Below are 16,993 nucleotides of genomic sequence, written 5' to 3' on the forward strand. Positions count from 1 at the left end.
AACTTCCGGCTATTAAGATTGGATGACATTCCAACTGCAATCTTTTGTGAGGACACAAAAGGCATCTGATCTGCTTTTATCATCCTAGGAAGAGAAGCCTAAGGGCTTATAACACACATATATTCTCCTCCTTTTCACTAATAACTGGCTGGATTCAAATTTAAACATTCCATTCCCCCATAGAGTTGTTAGACGTAGAAAAGGTAACTGGATTTGGGTTATGGTATCCTAACTCGAAGATGTTGTCCATGATATTGTTAGTATAGTTTCAAGATGCTTCTTTCTAGAGAAAATTAAAATGAAAAAAAATGGCCTCTGGGAATATGGTAGTTCTGATAATGTTACATGATGTATGTAGGACAACAATGCAACTCTATTCTTGATATGAAAAAAACGAAAGATGAACAGTAGAAAAGGAGTAGTGAAGCAAATAAACAAAGATTTCAGTATCCAAGACCACCAATACTCCCAACATTAAAAACCATACAGAGGAATACAAACAAAACTAGCAAAAAGGAAGGGGAAGAGGAGAATGTTGATATGGAAATTAAACTTGCCAAAACAGCAAGCTTGAAAGTTAATAGTAAACTACAAAACTATCATTGACTTACAAGGGGAACAACCAAATGTTTTTAAGTGCTTGACCAAAGAATGAACATGTGCAGCCAAATAGCATGTACTCTATAATCAATAAGAAAGACTCGTGAGGGCGGCTTCTATATATGGAAAGCATTAACGGCGGAATCGCTAGTATTAAGAAGAAAAGGATACAACTTGGGAAAGCATGATAGGAAATGACGAGCAATCCTCAATTCAGTTGGCACCATTTCTTTCAAAGGAGAATCCATCAAATGGCACGTAAATCATCCAAATCATATGCTCAACGAATCACCCATGCATAGCATAGGTCAACACCCAAAATCCTCTTCTCCAACACACACATGCATATCCCCCAGTTCCAAAAAACAATTGTGACACGTGACATTCAAAGGAACTTGAATTCCCTTTTATTATAGAAAGTACTAATTAATGTAGAAAGGTTGAATAGAATTCAAACGTCTTTTTGGCCTTAAGACTTTCTCAAATCTATTCGTTGCAAAGCATAAATTCCAAAAGTTGATAGTATTTGTTGGTGTTTGGACTGTGATACATTTTATATTAAATAAAAAAAATTTAATTATTAATAAGTAAAGTTAATTTTTGTATTAATTTTATTTTTATTTTAAATAATTATATTTGAATAAAAATAATTATCATATGAGAAATTATCATAAGTATTTAAATATAAATAGATTATTATTTATAAAAGTCATGATTATACAAAAGATCATAATCATTTAAATAGAAGTTTATATTTATTCATTAATTATAAATAAATCTTTCAGTATAATCATTTTCACTACTCTGATTAAAGAGTTTTAAGGCTTTATTGTATCCTAAAAGTATAATTATCTTTAAAAAAATGTTCTTTATGTCTCAAAGCCAAAATTCTTTTATATTATTTTTATTCTCTTATTTATTTTTTTAATAATTTAAAGGTAATTATGAGAAATTTATATTTCGCATGAGGAAGATACAAGGAAAAGAAATTAGCATGATTTGGAGATCAATATTAGATGAGGCTTAACATGTCAAAATATTTATGTTTTCATAGATCAAAATATTAATTTTCATAAAGATCTTAATTAGAGGTATGTATTTTATTTTTGCATAACTGCTGATAAGAAGATTGATTAAATGAGATAAACACATTAACAATTAATTTCATTAGTGTGTAAAGTCAAAACACAATATACAAAATATTGATTATATTGCATAAGTTTATGCATATACTGAAACTGACTCCATTGGGTTTAATGAATTGTATTATATCTATTTAAAAAACCGATGCTTATAAAGATTAGGATGAAAAGTAACCTAAAAACATAAATGAAAAAAATATGAATTGATCTATGACCAAAAGAATTATCACTTGTTATCAAGTAATGAATTAAAATGGGTTCTAATGGAATGATCGATTGTTTAATTGTTATGTCTTGGTTATAAATAGAACAGGAAAATTGTCTCACGATTTCTATGAAAACAATCGGAAATGAGTAAAGAAATTTACCATGAAAAATTAAATGTAAGTGGAGAATATTTGTAGAAAATAAAATTTGACTGCAAAATTGGTTTTATTTTTAAATTATGATACCCAAATTGAGATAATAAGTTGAGTTAAGTTATTTGTATAGTTCTATCTTTGTTGGTCATTTATAAATCAAAAGTTGATTTTTTTTCTTAATTTTATTATTAGTTTAACTTTTAACTAGTGTTCAATTTTCATGAAAACCAATTAAAATTAAATTGATGTATGTGAATAATTATTATTAAGATATGGTGTTTCATGGATTAATTGGTGGATAATAAACCAAATAATTGTTATTATCAGAAACTTATACAATGTAACATATATTTTACTTGCTAGGTGTGTTACATTAAAAGTAATTTTACAAAATAAAATTTTATTGTAAACAATCACAAAGTGAAAACCATAAATAGCCTACAAAGAGTTAATCAATAGTTATATAAAAGCATTGTTGCTTTTCGCATATGGGATATTGATTAAAAAAATGCATGTCATAAACATTGAGACACTGGCTAGCTATCATAGGTTCAAGGGAAACTCATCCAATGTGTTATTAGTCATGTTTATGAATTTGAAAAGTTTTATGTTGGAATGCCTTTGAGAAAATGACACGATTTGCCATTAAAATAAATAAAAATAAAGTTTTTTTTTTAATGCAAATAGAGATAGCTTCAATTGCCCGAATGGTTTCTTGGTGAAATAAATACTAAACACAAGATAAGTTTTTTATTACTATTTTTCTAATTGTTATATTCTACTAAAAAAATTGATAATTAATAATTCATTGGAGACCTTGAGTCTCATTAAATTTTGCTTTCTTTATTGACTATTCTTTTAATCTTTTGATTTTGAATTAAATTATTTAATTTATTATTCATGATTTTATGGTATGTTATATGTGAATTTTCTTGATCATGGCATTGAATGGTTATGAGTATAAAATGGACATGGAGTACTTGTTAGCTTTGGTTAGTTGGCCTTAAATTGATCCTTATTTTGAAATGACAAAACATTAAAGCTAAATAAACTTGATCAAGATTTTGAAAAAGATTTATTTAGTACATGTTCTTAAGTTTTATATTTTGGTACTAAATAAATAATATGATTTTCAAAGCTTAAACAAACCTTTCTTTGTTTTCATATTTCTCAAACCAAATTTACTTTTAAAGATTATTTATTTGAGCTTAAATGAAAGTCCAATTGTTGTTTTTAAAGTGAACTTATTCATTTTGGACTTAACACAATTTTGACAATATTGATTTTGAGAAATAGATTAACTTAAGAAAGTTGTTTTACAAGAACATAGTTTTCCAACATTGAATTTTGTTTTATTTTTTTGTATTAATTCACAAAGTTTTAATATTTGAATTTTATATGGTTGGAAAGCTCTTTGAGTCTACTTTCTAATGGATGAAACAAAATCAAAATCCAAATTTTTTAAGAAAAGATTTTGAATTTTTACTAGACACTCTACAGTTGTCAGAAAAATTGCACAAAGGGTAAATTTGAAAATTCACTATAATTTGTACATATTGAATTAGGTGATGAACTTTATATGGATAAAAATCCATTTAAGTCTAGTTTCTAAATCTTCAAATGGTTTGTAATTTGGATTTGTATAACTCAAGTTATGATCAAATTAGTAAGTAAAGTATAAAATAGGAAACTACCGTTGAGCATGGACAGGATCGATCCCCTCTAAAAGGGATCGATTGGTTTTCAACCAGAATGCCCAGGACTGAATTTCCTTAAAAGGGATCGATCGCCCCACATAGGGGATCAATCAGTTAGGCAATTTTCAAGTGAAAAAGGTTCAAAACATGAACCAATTGATCCCCTCATAGAAGGGATCGATCGGTTCTTGCCCAGAATGCTCCAACGACTACTTTTTCATGCTTTCAACAGGTATTTCTTCACTCCAAGCTTCCCCAATGGTTATTTCATCAATTTTTCTATAAAGGGGGTACTCCAACACACTAAGAGGACAGAGGAATCAAGAGAGCAAGAGTCAAGAAGCAATATTTTTATTTTCTCAAATAATCAAGAGTTTTTAAAGCTTCAAAGTCTATATCTTTGTATTTATTATATCCAAACTATTTTTGTTGTTCATTCATCATTCTCTTGTCTATACCTTTGTATACTTTAACTTAGCAAACACCCAACCTTTGTGAGGTTCTTAGAGTTTGCAAAACACTTCATTTTTCTATTTTGTGAGTTTGTAAGCTTAAGGGGGAGGATAACCCTTAAGAGTATATTGTGTTGAGTTTGTAAAGCTTAGAGAAGCTTGGTTGTAATCTTCAACACTTATAGTGGATTGAACTCTTTGACAAGAAAGGCTAAGGGAGAGGACGTAAGTGCCTAAGGAAGGACTGAACCTCTATAAATCGCAGTGTTATTTTCTCTATCTCTATCTCTTATTTACTTTCAATTATTGTGTTTAATTGTTTAGCAAAATTTGTGCTTATTGAATATTGTTTTTGAAAACTTTATTAAAACCAATTCACCTCCCTCTTGGTTTATTCCAAATCTTTGAGCTAACAGCTTTGGTTATGAATCTTTTAAATCTTGTTATATTTTAGTAAGACCATGGTTATCAAATCAAAATGATGAAATTCTCAAAAATTATTTTAAGGTATAAAAGAAATTGCGAATTTATAAATCTTTTTGAAAAAGAAGCAAGTATATATGTTCTTATCATAAAATCATATTTTATGGTCCATATTCATGATTGCATTTTATGAATACGAGAATAATACATGATTCATATTATTTGATTTATATAATATTATTTCGACAAGAAATAGATATAATATCTAAGATAACTTCAATTTAATTGGGGAAGTTATATAATTCTTTGTAACTAGTTAACATACTTTCTATTTGTTAGGTGAAAAAATTTCATGTATTTTATAATTTGGATACAAAATTTATAGCATTGTGTAGTTATACATAAAATTTTGATGGTTTTTAATGACATGAACCGTGGTGGATATGGCTTTAATGTCCATGATCAAATAATTTTTAAATATCTAAGAGTTGGAATGAAAGTCTCAAAAGGAGACTATAAAAAGCATGGGTATACTAAAAAAAAAAAATTGAAAGTGATTTTATTTAACATCATTCTTATTAATGTATACTCTCATATTGAGTTTAAATTAAAGTTTTGAAATTTTTATGAAAAGAAATATTAAGATATAGAATATTTGCTAATTCTCTTTCACTAACGGTGGATTTAGAGTCCTCCTATTTAAAGAAAAAAAAAACCACAAAATATTGAAAAGATAAAAGAAATGCCAACTTAATTAAGTATACATGATATCTTGATAATTAAATGAGATATTTTTTAATAAAAAAATGATATTTGTACATGATGGGGGTGATAAGAATAAAAAAAAAATTACCACCATAGTGTTATAAGATTTTATTATAATTTTATTAGCAAATTATACAGCTAATAAATTTAGTACACTTAATAAAGTAAAACCATCAAAAAAGTCCTTACATATCTTAAAAAGACTAAAATGGTTTGGTTTATTCATTAATTTTATCCAATTGTACTAGAAGTATAATTGTATTAAAGAGATATAAAAGTATAGAGCTTGATGCAATTTTTTTTTATCAAAAGAACATGAAGAGGAGTCAGCCAAAAAGAAACACCACCAAAAGTAATGACCACCAAGATACGCATAGTGATTCGATCTTTTGATCACCCATTTATGGAAAACCTTTTTTGGGGCTAAAGGCGAAAGCTCCCAAAAAAAGGATTTCCATAAATGGGTGATCAAAAGATCAAATCACAAAATAAAATGGTTGAAACTTTTGAGTATAAAGTTGGGGCGTAAGCAATACCAACTATTTCTTAAAATGATAAAAATGAGGTAACAATGTGTAAAGCATATAAATTATATGTAAAATAAAAAGTTTGAATATGTTAGCCTGTGAAGTGAATATATTAGAGATTCAATTTCAAGTGGGATAATTATTATAAAAGAAAATTGAATTCCAAGAAATTTGGTTAGTAGTACTACAAGTAGAATGAATTTAAACACGTACTATTAGGCACTAATAATAGGAACCTAACTTTGAATTAGTAATTTCTAATTACAAAGTTTAATAATAAAAATAAGTTAGTGTTATGTGTCTGTTAAATACTAATAAAATCCATTCAAAATTTATAAACTAGTGTGATCCATTACGTGAGAAAGATGAATTTTTATACTTTTAATAGAGTTTATTATTTAAATATTGTAGACACTCCAATCTGTCTGGGGGTCTACTAAATTGGGATCGTGTTAATTAAAAATAAAAAATGAGAAAAAAAATAAAAAAATAAGTGATTTAGTTTGTGTGAAATTGTCTGATTTGGTTTGAGATAGGTTTTCATTTAAAGTTTAAAAGGAATTAAGATTCCTATTCGGATTAGGGTTCTTTAGATTGAAACCCTATAATACAAATGCAAATCACACAACACAGATCACATAGAGCAAGCAGAAAGCAAAAAGGTTTTTGAAGTTTTTTTTTAGGTAAAAAAATTTTTTTGTTTGGAAATTTTTTGGAAATTTTTTAGATTCCAGTGAAATTTTTTGGCATTGGTTGAATTTTTCAACAAGCATCCCAGAATTTGATTGAAGATTTCGACCAGCTTGAATTTTTTGATGAACGTTCAGCGAACCTACCTAGATTCCAGTTACTTTTTCAGAATTCGATGAAAATTCAACCAGAGTTCTTCAATTTTTAGAGAAAGAAAGAGGGAAAAAAGGGAGAAGAGAGAAAAGAGGAACGAAAATCTAAGGGAAAAAGGCTGAAACTTGGCCTTTTATATTGTTGTAAAACGACATCATTTTAGCATTAAGATACCCATTAAGATCTGCGTGTTTTCATTCGGGCGACTCAACCCGCAGCGTGACCTATTTTTGACCCACGTTTGACCCATCTACCAGCCGATCCTTTGAGCCAAGCCGCATCCCTCGAGTTATTTTCTGTGCCTAGAGTCGAGCCGTACTGAATTCCTTGAGTCGAGCCATTTCATTTGTTTTTGGTTTTTTTTTATTTATGTGTTTGTTTACTTTTAGGGCTATTTTTGCATGATTAAGTTTAGGAAAATATAAAATAAATTTCGAGAACAAATATTAATTATCCAATGATAAAATTTTTAGAAATTTTAAATGGTAAATTTTTATAAAACTTTTAGGTGAGAAATTTTATCTGAATTTATCCCAAATTGTGGAATAATTTAGATAAAGTTTCAATAACAATAATTAATATTTTTTTTCAAACAAAAAAATAAAAAAAAATAAAAAAATTTTGGTTGAAAATATTTGATAAATTACCAAAGGATAAAATTCTTAGAAATTTCAAATGTTAAATTCCTAAGAAATCTTTAGGTGAGAAATTTCTTTAAATTTGTCCAAAATGGTGGAAAATTTTAAATGAAATTTCAATAAAAAATAATTTTCATATTATTTTCTTTCCAAAAACAAAAAAAAAAAGAGAGAATTTCTAAATAAGCCCAAATGGTGAAAAATTTAGAAATTCAAAAAGAAAAAATATTTCTAATTTGACCCAAATGATGGAATAATTAGATATATTTTCGATAAAAAGAATAATAAATAAATTTTTTTTTACGACGGAGCCTCTTCAAAAAAGCAAAGGAGATCCTTGAATATTCTTGAGGTGAAAGAATATTTTTAAAAATTTTACCAGATTGATGAAGAGTCTTAAAATTTATTTACAATCTTTAATATAAAAATTTAAAACCATTAGACTCAAGACCTTAAGATAAATTTAAAATAAAATGGTAACATCCTTTGGATGGGCATATGGGGGTGCTATAACCTTTTCTATATGTAACCGAACTTTCAAAATATGTTCTGATTTGTAGACCTGAACCTATTCTTTTAGGGATCTTTAGTTAAGCTTAGGAGCTCCTTAAGAGGATAGATTCCTTAGGCGATCAATTACACCTAGATAAAAATGATTGATGATGATTTCATCAATTTATTAAGTCTAGCTATAGATTTACAGATTTATATATTATAACAGTTTGGCGACTTCATTGGGGGACATTATAGAGAGTTAAGCCATAAGCTTTTAAATTTATCTTATCCTTTGGTCCAATGGTTTTAAATTGTAATTATTTGTTTACTAACATTTTTTCTCTTTTGACTTTTATTTGATTTTTTTAGGGTATAAAACTAATATGTTCCTTCACACACATTATCACATGCATTTGCTTTGCATGAGCTCTATACCTGGGCTTCGTCCCTCTTAGAAGGGAATAAAGTACCATGCTCTCGCGAGATGATAATCTCCATAATGACTAGCGAAATACTCCTATTCAAATTAAATTTTTTTCGTTGGTAGCCTGTGATGGGTGATGATTGGACTGTTTTATTAGTTTGTGATAGATAATGATGTAAGGAATAATTTGAGAACCTTTAGTGGTCAAAATCACCTAACCCTGTATATAGTTCACATTTAAGAGGCCAGCCTTAGGATAGAGCCCTTCTTACCCATTGATAGATGTAACTCGAAACTAGGACACAAGAAAGAATAATTCGTATATTACTTATCTAACGATTTTGTTTATTTGACTTTATGTATTTGCATTACCATATCATACATCATTTTTATTGTCATATATAACATTCTACATCTGCATCATATTTATTTCATCTATAAAAATGTATATTTCATTAATACATTAACATATCATGCATAAAGCATAGCATTTTTTTATCATAATTATGGTGCTCAAGGTTTAAGGATAGCTCCACTAAGTAACCTCACTCATCAATATAATACAAGGGCTCAATCTAAATAGATGGAATAAGAAAGTTCTAATTGTCTTGAAAGGATAAAAAAAGCCTAGAAGAAGCCAGAAAAAGAGTTGAATGAGAATTTTGGAGGCTTTAAACAAGTTAAAAAAGGGAAAAGATATAGAAAAAAGTACTAGCCAACAAGACCATCCATCATAAAAGGTGGATAACCTACTGTCTCCTCTTGATTTTGGGCCACATTAAGCCCAACCAGTATAAGGTCCATCACCACAATAGTTCACCTATCCTGTAAGGTACACATACCCTGGAATGCTATCAGCTTCAAATCTGAGGTAGTACTAGAGTTATGTAAATCTTATCTTTATCGAAAAGGTAGTAAAATCAATATCAATCCCTAATTTAGATGATCCAAAAGAGAAAAAAAAGTTAAAGCCTAAAAAGAAAGAGGTTTTAGAAGCCTCAAAAGCAAAACAAAAGATGAACTTGTTAAAGCAAAGGTTATGAGTCACAGAAGGCATTGGTTTTTATGGTTCTGTAGATACTGCTGGGCTCTGTTTAGTCCCAGATGTGGTTATTCCTCTAAAGTTTAAAGTTTCAGAGTTTAAAAAATATGATGGTACAAAATACTCGAAGATCCACATTACCATGTACTGTCAAAAGATGGCAACCTATGCTAACAATGAGAAGTTATTAATGCATGTATTTCAAGATAGCTTCACAGGCTCTGTTGCTAGATGGTATGTCCAGTTGGATAGGACCCGTATTCGATCCTAGAGTGATATAGCCTTTGACTTCATTAATCAGTATTAGTATATCATAGACTTAGCCTCAGATCGCCTTTCTTTACAGAATATAGAAAAAAAAATGACTGAATCATTTAAAGAATATGCCCAGAGGTGGAAGGACATAGCTACTCAGGTGTAGCCTCCTCTGACTGAGAAAGATATCATAGTGTTGTTTGTCAGCACTTTAAAATCTCTTTATTATAAAAAAATGATAGGAAATGCTGCAAAGAATTTCACCGATATGGTAATCTCAGGTGAAATAATTGAGAATGTCATTAAAAATGACAAGTTAAAAGGAAAGAAAACTAGAAAGGTACCAAAGAAAAAAAAGGTTGAAGTTTAAACTGTAAGCTTTAACAGACAGTTTAAGGGTTATCAACTTTATCCACCATAAGATTACTTCCCATACTATCATGCTATGAACAATACCTCACCCACCACATATCAACCACATCCATAATCAATTTACCCCCTAACTTACCAATCAACCTTTCAAGAACCTACATCAGTTTTAAAGCCTAATAATCAAGTAAGTGATTTAAAGAGATCTTAAGATAACCAAGAAAAGATGCATATTGTCCTTATCCCCATGACTTACACTAAGATATTTCCAAAATTGGTTAAGAACAACTTGGTATTTTTAATTATTCTAGAACCATTGAAGCCACCTTATCCAAAGTGGTACGACGCTAATGCAACGTGCGATTATCACAATGAGAATATAAGTTATTCTATTGAAACCTGCTTTACTTTTAAACATAAAGTGTAAAGTTTGATCCGAAAAGGCTTAGTGAGCTTCGATGAATTAAGGGGGCAAGATGTCAATAAAAATCCTTCACCTGATTGCACATGGCATAATTTTAAGAAAGATGTTAAGGCTAGTTGGAAGCTGCTTGTAATTTTAAGATTTCTTTCATGGTAATGTTAAAAATTCTTTAATGCAATAAGATTTCATTTGTTATCATTTTAATGAAAAACAAGTTGATGCATTTCATTATATTTTCTCTTTCGTCTAAGTCATTATTCCATGCTTTGCTATTTGCCACATTTTTTTATTCCTATTTTTAAATTCCAAATGACAAATGTTTAGATAATGATAATACTAATTTTAAGATTTAATTTTGAAAACTCATTCACATTGATCTATAGAGACTTTTTGAGCAAAAAGAAGCAAGTTGATGTGAAATAAATATGTCTTAAAGATGTGCATTCATTTATAAAGATCCATGAGCTTTTTTTTATTCAATAGATAATGTTCAAGGAAAGCATTCACATTTAAGATAAAAAAATAGCCATATTTCTTTTACCATTTGAAAAACCATTCATTGCTACCCCTTTGAGCCTATTATGATTTTTTTTTTTTAAATCTCAACTAAGGATCACCTTCCCTGCTGGGAGATAATTTTTTTTTAAAAAAGGTAAAAGATCGCCAAAGGTCTCAAAGATAGAAAGCAAAAATGAAAAGCACAAAAAAAGAGGAAAAAGCAAAAGAGAAGAAAAATGAATGCCCTGAATGATTTGGGGCAAAGTAATGAGAATCTTTTTATGAGGAATAAGATGAATGAAAAAGGAAAAAGTAGTGAAATGATGCAAAATGCCAAGAATGATGAATAATCATTTAGTTCTGAATCTTTTAAACACAGGTTTTGAGCCTATTTTATCCATTTCTTTTATGACCCTTCACCATGGTCTACAATACAACTTTTAAAAGTCCATTTAGATAAAATGTGAATGCTCGAATTGAATGATCATGTATTGGGCTAAGGCATGCTATGATGGAATAGTGAAATTATGCTACATTGCTCTAGAGATTGATGTGTGAGAAATATCATTAATGGATGAAAAAAATAAAAAAGAGAAAAAAAAATGACAAAAGAGAACGTGAAAATATGAAAAAGTTAAAAGAAAGAAAAAAAAAGGAAAAAAAAAGAAAAAAGATGAAAATGAGAGAAAATGATGACTTAAATTGAAAACTCAAAAAGGCGATTTGAGTAAAAAAATCTTTGAGCTGAGAGTTGGATAAACAGTTCACATGGATGAGAGATCAGAGACATATGAAGATCTCTCAAAGCTAGGGTAAAGTTTGATGAGCTCAAAATAATTTCGACAGGCAATGGAATGAGTTTTAAAAAAAGAATTTTGGATTAATGTTAAGAATTGTCTGAGTATTCATTGTTTGGATATACCATTCATCCCAAAAACATGCTTTGAATTTACTCTTTTGCCTAATTATTTTTATACCAAACTCACTCTTCATTGATTACCTTTCCCTCAATTTACCTTGTGCTCTCTTATTGTTGCATCCCAAAATAAAATTGAGAAAATGTCTGATTGCATTATAATTGTCAAAAATTGAAATGATGATGAATGAATGACAATGTGCATAAAAGATTCTTACATTCCTTTGAAAAGAAATCCAAGATGATATGGACCTAAAAAATGAAGAGTGCAAAAACTTAAAAAGATGATTTAAAAGGACACATAGTATGATCAAATGACGAATATGATAAGAGATTGATTGACATAACTTGTGAGTTGTGGTCAAATGATGGAAACAGTGTGGATCAGATGACAAAATTTATTCTAAAATTGTTAGAGCTAAGAAGCTTATGAATTGTGATCAAATGATGAGGATCAGTGGACGCCTGTGAGTTATGATTAAATGATATAGGGCAATGGGCAAAATTTGTTCTAAAATTGTTAGTGCTGAAATGCCTGTGAATTACAATCAGGTATCAATTGACGAAACTTGTTCTAAATGATTAGTGCTGAGAAGTTAGAAAAGAAAGATGAGAGATAGTGGAGTCTTGAGAACCATATTACCACAACTAATTAGAATTTTATGACATGGACATCCGTATTACATGTATTACACTTTGTTTGGAGAATATTTGAAACTTTGAAATCATGATTGACATTTGTAGTGTTGTGAGGATTTAGATTGTTGCATTTGCATCATTAAGAAAGCATTTGCATCATTGATTATGACATTCATTATATACAAAATTTTGACTTTGGTAAAAGTTTAAAAATCATCTGGAAAAGAAATTTTGAATATTTGGGTAGAGTCTTTTAAGATAAAATTGTAAATCTTCGAATGAGAATTTTTTAGTGTTAAATGAAAATTTTTAAGAAATCCTCAAATAAAAATCTTTAAAAAATCCTCAAATGAGAATCTGAGTCTTAAATGAGAATTTTTAAGATATTTTCAAATGAAAACCTTTGAGTCTTAAATGAGAATCTTTGAGAATTTTTGAGTTTTCAAATGAGAATTTTTGAGATGTAAAACTCTAAAATTTGTCGGACGTGAACCTTTGAACTCGAATGAAAAGTTTTGAACTTTTGAATATGAATCTCCAAAATTCGAACGAAAAGCTTTAAATTTTTTAAGATATGAAACTCTGAAATTTGTCAAATATGAACCCTTGAACTCGAATGAGAAGCTTCGAATTTTTGGATGTGAATCTCCAAAATTCGAATGAGAATCATTAGATGGTGGATGCGAGTATTACAATTTGCAAATACGAATCTTGAGATCTTGCAAATGTGAATTCTTGTGAAACTGAAATTTTAAGAACCAAATTTCAGTGAATTCTTGCGAATCTAAACCTTTGAATTTCAAACTTAAATTGTGAATATTTGAGTTTTCATTACAAATTTCATCAGATCTAATCTACGATTCCTCTAGACATGATTGTCAATGAGCTTTGTTTATTTTTTTTAAAGTTGTTGTGCCTCTGTTTGGAGGAGCTTTTTATTTTTCAAAGTTGTTGTGCCTCTGCTTAAAAAAGCTTTATTTATTTTTTCAAAGTTATTGAGCCTCTATTTGGAGGAGCTTTGTTTACTTTTTCAAAGTCGTAGAGCTTCTGTTTAAAGGAGTTTTATGTTGTTCAAGGAGTCTGAGTAAAAAAACAAAAGCATCGAGTTGATTAGATTGTTTACGTCTTTGCACAATTCTTATGTCACAAAAAATGTACAAAGAGGGGCAGCTGTAGACACCTCAATCTATTTGAGGGTCTACTAGATTGGGATTGTGTTAATTAAAAATAAAAAAAATGAGAAAAAACTGAAAAAATAGGTGATTTAGTTTGTGTAAAATTGTCTGATTTGGTTTAAGATAGATTTACGTTTGAAATTTAAAAGGAATTGAGATTTCTATTCAGATTAGGGTGTTTTAGATTGAAACCCTATAAATACAAACACAAATAACATAGAAGAGAATACATAGCAACACAGATCACATAGAGCAAGCAGAAAGCAAAAAAGATTTTCAAAGTTTTTTTTGGGTAAAAAAAATTTTTTTTGGAAATTTTTTGAAAAATTTCTAGATTTCGACAAAAATTTCAAGTGCTAATTGAATTTTTCAACGAGTTTTTCAGCATCGGTTGAATTTTTTGGCAAGTATCCCAAAATTCGATTGAAGATTTTGGCCAGCTTGAACTTTTCGGTGACCCTCCGATGGACCTACCAAGATTTCGATTACTTTTTCAGAATCTCATGAAGATTTAATCGAAATTCTTTGATTTCTAGAGAGAGAGGAAGAGAAAAGAAGGGGAAAAGAGAGAAGGGGAGCAAAAATTTGAAGGAAAAAAGCTGAAACTTAGCCTTTTATATCGTTGTAAAATGATGTTGTTTTGGCATTAAGATACACACAAAGATCCGTGTGTTTCTATTCGGGTGACCCTACTCATAGTGTAACCCACTTTTGAGTCGCGTTTGACTTGTCTACCAGCCAATCCTTTGAGTCGAGCTAAGCCATCAAGTCGCGTACCCGGAGTCATTTCTGTGCCTAGAGTCGAGCTGTGCCGAATCCCTTAAGTCGAGCCATTTGGTTTTTTTTTTGTATTTTTTAATTTATTATTTTTTAATTTATGTGTTTGTTTACTTTTAAGGCCATTTTTGCATGATTAAGTTTAGGAAAACATAAAATAAATTTTGAAAATAAATATTTATTATCCAATAATAGAATTTTTATAAATTTTAAATGGTAAATTTCTATAAAATTCTCAAATGAGAAATTTTATCTGAATTTATCTCAAATGGTGGAATAATTTAGATAAAGTTTCAATAACAATAATTAATATTTATTTCCAAACAAAAAAATATAAAAAAATAAAAAAATTTTGGTTGAAAATATTTGATAAATTATTCAAGGATGAGATTTTTAGAAATTTCAAATTTTAAATTCTTAAAAAATCTCTAGGTGAGAAATTTCTTTAAATTTATTCCAAATGGTGAAAGAATTTAAATGAAATTTTAATAAAAAATAATTGCCATATTATTTTCTTTCCAAAAACAAAAAAATAAAAAAAGTGAGAATTTCTAAATAAGCCCAAATGGTGAAAATTTTAAAAATTCAAAAAGAAAAAATATTTCTAATTTGGCCCAAATTGTGGAATAATTAAATATATTTTTGACAAAAAGAATAATAAATAAACTTTTTTCCAATGACAGAGCCTCTTCAAGGAAACAAATGGTATCCTTGAATACTCTTGAGGTGAGAGAATATTTTTTAGAATTCTACCAGATTGATGGAGAGTCTTAAAAGTTATTTTCAATATTTAACATAAAAACTTAAAACCATTAGAATCAAGACCTTAGGATAAATTTAAAATAAAATGGTAACGTCTTTTGGATGGATATGTGGGGTTGCTATAACCTTCCCCATATATGACCAAACTCTCGAACCCTGTTCTGGTTTGTGATCCGAACCTATTCTTTTAAAGATCTTTATCTAGCTTAAGAGCTCCTTAAGATGATAGATTCCTTAGGTGGTTAATCATACATAGATAAAAAAGATTGGTGGTGACTCCATTCATTTGTTAAGTCTAGCTATAGATTTACGGATCTATATGTTATGACAAATATCTAAAGCAATGGAGACTTAATAGAAACTTTACTTGTATAAACATAAAAGTGGTGCTGTTTCAACAAGAAAAATTAGGGTTTCTCTTGTAAATATTTATAAATAGGATAAGCATATAGCTATAATAGTGCTAAAGTGATTATAAACCTTTGACAAAAGAATAAATAAGTATTATGTATGTTATAATTTCAATTCTAACACTATAAGTTGAGGTTTAATTCGCGGACACTATCAACTTTATTAGAGTTTTAAGATATATATGCTAATTGAAAATTTAAATTGAGAGATACTATCTTATATTCATAATATTTATTTATATGGAAGGTTAAAGATTAAACACCAATATTTCAAACTAGTGGCAGATTGTTGATAGTTTAGAATTTGATGCATCTCATATTGAATAGAAAGATTTAATTATTGATGAGTAAAATTAATTTTTGTATTAATTTTATTTATATTTTAAATAATTATGTTTGAACAAAAATAATTATCATATGAGAAATAGTCATAATTATTTGATTATAAATAGATTATTATTCATAAATGTCATAATTATACAAAAGGTTATAACAAATTGAATAGAAGTTTATGTCTGTTTATTCATTGTAAATAAATCTTTCAATATAACTATTTTCATTACTTCTGATTAAAAAATTTTAAAGTTTTGTTATATCGTAGAAGTATGATTGTCTTTAAAAAATATTTTTATGCTTCAAAATCAAAATTCTTTTTCATTATTTTTATTCTCTTATTTTTTCTAACAGTATTTAGTGTAAGAAGCAAAATCATCTCCAAAACTTTTTCAAGGGAAATTCCACATCATAAAACTGTGATCTCCTCTATTATAAATAGCAGTCCACATTGCTTCTAGTCTCCTGTTGTGTAATCAAATTCTTACTAAATTTTAGTATTTTAATTTTGCCATTTCTCGTCTGCAACTTCATCAAAAAATGTCTTCCTGTGGAGATTATCAATGCGGTGGTGCCTTCATTGGGTGAGAATTTTGCTTTTTGTCTTACTCTTATATTTCTGGCCGCCTATAATATGTGTGCACACATGCATGCGTATATAACCTCTTGGATATCTGATACGCTAAGAAAACAATTCAAATGTATAAAAAGTAGTAATAGTTAATTTAGACAATCAATTATAAAACAAAGACTTATCAAACATGAGAAGACTGAAGTTTTCATTGTTTTTTCTTTGTTTTCGAGGAATAGGTGTGATTTAGAGACCATTAATTGGCTAGGGAGTTTCCACAATGAAAAAGTATGAATATGACATTGTAGTCAGACATGCATTCAGGAATAACATCATATTCTTTAACCTTAATTTATTTATAAAATGAAATTTAACAGTACTTGGCAGCGACAGGTGCTACGAGTGCAAGCGCGGATCATCAAACTGTAGGCACAAATGAAATAAAGAAAGAAAA

The sequence above is a fragment of the Durio zibethinus genome, chromosome 7, assembly GCF_047325235.1.
Source record: "Durio zibethinus cultivar Kanyao isolate XHJ-2024 chromosome 7, ASM4732523v1, whole genome shotgun sequence".
NCBI lineage: Eukaryota > Viridiplantae > Streptophyta > Magnoliopsida > Malvales > Malvaceae > Durio > Durio zibethinus.